The sequence below is a fragment of the Felis catus genome, chromosome D3 (assembly GCF_018350175.1).
Source record: "Felis catus isolate Fca126 chromosome D3, F.catus_Fca126_mat1.0, whole genome shotgun sequence".
In the NCBI taxonomy this organism is placed as follows: domain Eukaryota; kingdom Metazoa; phylum Chordata; class Mammalia; order Carnivora; family Felidae; genus Felis; species Felis catus.
Genome location: NC_058379.1, coordinates 48,388,287 through 48,393,855, shown reverse-complemented (window position 1 = coordinate 48,393,855; position 5,569 = coordinate 48,388,287). Strand labels below are relative to the sequence as shown.

Genomic DNA, 5,569 nt, shown 5'->3' with positions numbered 1-5,569 from the left:
AGCAGGGAGGCAAAGAGTGTGTTGCCACATCTCGGTACTCTCTTAGACTTATTTCCATGGCTGTGAAATGGGTGCCAATTAACAAGGAGATAACTGGATTGTTGGCACTGCCTTTGAAATCTCGGCCAGCTATGAGCCCAGAGTTGCCCCTATTGATGTTTAAACCAGAGTAGACATTGCAACTGGTAGGCAAACCAGACCTCATCCAAACCATATTTGGACCCAGCACCTGACCCAGGACTACTGGCACCTAGCTGCGCCGGCTCCCTTAAACTTTCATTAACTTTATAGTAACACATTTTACTCAATCAGTATTTTGGTTTCTGCACATGTGGGATTTTGATGGGGTTTTATCATGTAGAGGTGGTAGGGCGGACAAAGTGAAAAGAGTTGAAAAGGTGTTTTTGAAGACAGAAAGTGAAAATAGTTAAAAAGCTATTTTTTTATTGAAAAAATGAAAGTAATACGTATTCTTTATAAATCAAATAATGTAGTATAAGAAGAAAAATCAAAAGCAACCATCCCCTCAATCCACAAAAAACCCTTTCTTCCTAGAGATAATCATTAACAGTTTGGTATATAGCTTTTCATGCATACATAAACACATAAGGCACTTACATTTACATATAATATATTATACACAATATTCTGGTATTTAACCTAATACTTTTCAGTCAAAATATATCTTGGGGTGTTTTAATATGATTAGTGTTGCTTGTTTTCATAGCTACCTGATATTCCATGGTATTTGAACAAATTCCCCATTGATGAGAATTTAAGTAGGTTCTACTTTTTTATCATAAACAATAGAACAGCGAACATCTTACGTATTCTTCTTTTTGTTCGTAATTACTTTAGATCAATTCCTAGAAGAGGGATTATTGGGTCAAAGGGTATGATGGTTTCACGTATCGGTTAACTACCAGATCTACATTGCCAGGCTGCCTTCCAAAAATTTGCATAAATTTACTCCCAGTGAACAGTGTAGAATAGTGCTTATTTCTTTACCAACACAGAACATTATCAATATTTCTATACGATGGGTTAGTTTTATATGTATGTAAATATATTAGTATAAATATATTCGCTACAAAAACCTTTATTGTTTCCATTCGGTCTACGGCTTGGGAGAGGGCTCCAACGTGGTTAAAAAGCTGCCTAGTGGCTGCAGGGAGAAGCTCAGGCACAAGCCGTGCAAAAGGGGGATGCCAGTGGGCCCCCACCAAGGCTGCTGGGCTCCAGAGGCTCCTAGTTGTGCTTGCGGGTGAGCTTTTCCAAGAGATACTCGTGCAGCCCAGCCTGGAGGCGGCCAGCCCGCCGAGGTGAGTCAGGAGGTCGCCATCTTCTCCGTGAGTTTCACTTGTTCACCCAGGAAGTCAGGAAGTGGAACTCCAGGAAGTCACAGAGATCCGGGTCTGCGCGGGCAGAACCCGGAGTATGCAGACCCAAACGGGCGTGGTTCAGGTTCTTCTCCAGAACCAGCGTGGCTTCCATGGCGTCCGGGGTTTTACCCACTCATCTTCCCGTGGCTTCTGCACGTCCTGGAGGAGGGCGTCGCCGCCGCGCTGGTTTTGCCTTTTCAAGAGACGCTCAGCACAGCACCCTCGCGCTTCTCAGCCAACCGGCGGCCGAAGAAGTGGCTCACGCCCTCCGGCTCAACGCCGTCCTGGTTGAAACAGAAGCCGAGAGAGAGGTAGGTGTAGGAGGCCTGCAGAGGCATGTTGACCAGGTGGTTGACGGCGGCCCTCCACCGCGGTGGAATAATTCTGACGAATCTGGGAGTTCATCGTTGATCGGTTATGAGGAGCTAAGCTCCAAATAGGGTGTTGGCTGGTCCCGGAGGCAGAGGGTGGCGGAGGAAATGGCTCAGAAGGTTGCGACCGGAAAGAGGTTAGAGGGTGGCCGGAGGCTGATAGAAGGGGCGTCCCTGGGTCTGTTCTGGCCAAACACTGTAGACAGATCCGCCGGACCGCCAGGTGCACGCCAGGAGCTCCCGGATTAAGGTTACGTTTTAAGAAGGTTTTTTTTTTTAAATAGTCGTAGTGGTAAAAGGTCAGCTTCCACCAGGAGAGCTGATACTGCAGATGGAAAATACTCTCTGGGTAGTTGAGTTCAAAAGTATGTTTAATAGTTAAGGTTACTGAGGTTCTGTTATAAATTTACTGAGTCAATGAAGATGGTATAGAAATCCTGGGACTGCTGATTTAAGTCGTCATTAGTTTGAAATTCTACCCAAAATTCATGGAGATGGAATTCACCTCTGTGGTTAGAGATGGCAACTTAGTAGAATGTCTTTTATTAAGAGTTTACTTGTGGGGCGCCTGGGAGGCTCAGTCGGTTAAGCGTCAGAATCCTGATCTCAACTAAGGTCTTGATCTCTGGGTCATGAATTAAAGCACCACCAAAGAGCCTACTTAAAAAAAAAAAAAAGTTTGTTATATGCAGAAATGACATGATCAGAAACTTTCAGTATGTGGGGAATGCTTCTCAAACCTAAGCTTTCTGTATTACATGGTCATTTAAAAACTATTTAAAAAGAAAAATTTCTTAGATTATTTTATCAGTAAGAGGAGAATAAGTTAATGTCAGCCATTAGAATTATTGTATTTATAATATGTTTTGCTTATGCATACTATGAAAATATACACATAGATGGAAAGGAAATTAAAAACATCATTATTATAACAAAGGTTTTGTTGTGAAAGCTTGTGTTTCTGTATCTCCATCTTGATCTCACTCTCTGGACCATTTTTCCAGACTTTTTTTGATATGTAAGTTTGGAACAAAATGTGGTTGGAATTCTTGGGCTCACTCTTCACCCTTCCTTGCATTCACATCCTTGCTAGATCCTCATGACATGGATGGAGTGACTTCCCTGCTCCTTGACTTTGGGCTTGTCAGTATTCCTTGTGTTGGCTAAAAGAATGGAAGTTTTAGTTTTCAGTCTAGAACCTTGAGGTGAGCACACCTTGGCTAGCTGACTGGGTCAAGGAAGATGGGAGACATGAGCAGATTCAGTGTCGTATGTGAGGCAGAACCACACCGAACGATTGATAGAACCATGAGAACAAGGGCTTATTGTTGTATGCCACTAGTTTTTATGGTTGTTATGCAGCATCGTTTTGGCAATAGCTAACTGGTATACATTTTTTTTTTTTTTATGTTCTTAGTGCTCCTGTAATATTTCCACTGATTTTTAAGTTCAGTACTTAAAGTACTAAAAAGTACTTACCTCTAATATGTTTTGAATTTGATGCTTATGACCTTATGATCTTTATTTTGTACAAGGATTTCTTAGTCAAGTCACAGCCCAAGAGAAAATTCACCCAACTTTTTTCCCCTCATAAACTCATAAATATAAAAAAGCAAACTCAATTTTACTTTCCTCAAATCCCTATTTAATTCTAAATAAACCTTGCCTGTTCTTTTAAAGTTTTTGCCAGGGTCACAACAATGAGAAACGATATCAAAGTTCTTTAAATGTTTACTTTTTGCATTCCGTTTTCAGAATTCTCTTCATGTCAAGCAGGTCTGAAAAGTTAAAAATAACTACCTCCAGAGATTTCTTCTTGGGCTGTATTCTTCCTTGGGAACCTCTAAGCTTTTCCCATCCAAACTGGGTCATCATCCTTGCCTAATTTAAAAATCTCCCAGATCCAATGCTCTACAAAAATCAATGAGATCTTTCCCACCAGATAATCCCTGCAGCCACACGTTATATTCTCTGGTCTGATTCTGCATGAGTTTGATTTTATGTACTCTATTGTAATAATTTATTAACTTGATAAAATCTGCTGACTCCTCATGGAAAATATTCTGTTTATATTTTATATTTCCTGTGGCTTTCTTTCCATAGCTTTTATTATTGAGTATTTACATGAGAATAGGGCCTTTGTTTTTTAAAAGTTCATCTGTGCCTGCTGTTTCTTGTCTCCCCTGAAGTCAGCAGCCCTCTGTTTGTGACATACATCGTGCTTTTCATATTGAAAGCACTCAGTGAATCCCGAATAATTAATCTTCCTACCATGTCTCTGAATTACCTACCTGGGTGAGTTGAATCAGCCCCATTTTACAGCAGGGCAACACACAGAGAGATACAAGGTAGTCACTTGATCATGTCCGAGTTCAAGTGTAAAGCCCTTCTATCTCTTGTACTAGAGGAAACCCCTCTCCTTGCTTACAGTTAGTTCTGCTGGGTTATTATCATGTGTATCTTATTATGCTTACTTTTTCTCTGCACATTTCCGAAGGAAAGATATGTCAGTGGGAAGGGAAAGGTGAACACTCAGTGATGAAACTTCACAAATAGTCATTCCAGATAATTCTCAGGGGAGTGGTTGCTGGATCATCTGTTGGTAAAGTTGAGGCAGTAGCCTTGTGTAACAACACCATGTTTGCATGGACTGAGGGACAAGTTCTAATTTTGAACTCTCCTTACACATTGTCTATTCGTTGTCAAAGACCGCAACTTTGGGGTCAACTGACAGATAGCAAAATGAATCCTGAATAGAAGATCCAGCATATTCACATTAGCTATTAAATTAGCTTGACTTATTCAGATTCTTTTGATTGTTAAGCCCAGATAAATAACATCAAGAATTTGCTTACTGATTGGCGATCAACAGCTGTGATGATTAAAACAAAAATTTTAAAAATCTGTGGTGCAGTTTTAATACTTTTTTTTTTTTTTTCCTTCAGAAAAAGAGAGGTCATGCAGTTCTTACAGATTAGTGTTCCAAACCAGGGGTAGTAGGGTGGGAGTGTCCCACACTTTCCTGCCTTCTGAGATGTCCGCCACTCTACAACTTTCCATTCCTCTTTGCTGCCTTGGTATATTCCTGTTAAGATGTTTCAGGAACCTCAAATGCATCAATCTCTATCTCTCAACCCATCCTTTTCTTTTGAATCCACATTGTATTTTCTTGAAGCTGTCTTACGTGAGCCTACTGTTTTATCCTCCCACTAGATTATAAACTTCTTGGGGCAAGGACTAAAATTAATTCATTTTTATATTCTCTGAAGGTTTAGGATTCCAGTGATATTCTTCTTTTCTTACTATTTGAATAGCGTTCAATTCTACACTATAGTAACTAATGAAATGTAATACTTAGATGTATATATATATATATATATATATATATATATATATATATATATATATATATATATATTTGTATCTCCCCTTCCCCATTTGGGTTAGACTTGGATGGAGAACCTACTCTCAGAAGTAAACACCACACGGAAAAACAAACGTTAACAAATACTTTGTTATAGTTGTTATTAGGAGCTTATCTAAATCAAATCCAGGATCACAGTTTTGGTGAATTTCACAGTTTTTGTAGCATTCATAAAGGGAAACTCCAAAATCTCTTAGTTACAATTTTCAAAATCACGGACTACAAATGGAAGCTCTGTTTGTGTGTCATCTGTAAGAAAAAAACCACGATGGGCTACAGATAGGAGGAGAGCATGTTTTCATATGTCCTCAAGAATTAATTCCACTGCTATTCACCAACCTTTAGGAATGTGGAAATAATATGCCTGTTGGCTATTTGTGTTAGAACAGATG

At 39.7% G+C, this 5,569-nt stretch overlaps 1 pseudogene; it reads right to left on the bottom strand.

The window, feature by feature from the left end:
• Positions 1 to 1,356: 1,356 nt before the first annotated feature.
• LOC109493367 lies at positions 1,357 to 1,971 on the bottom strand (annotated as a pseudogene).
• Between the last annotated feature and the right edge of the window lie 3,598 nt (positions 1,972 to 5,569).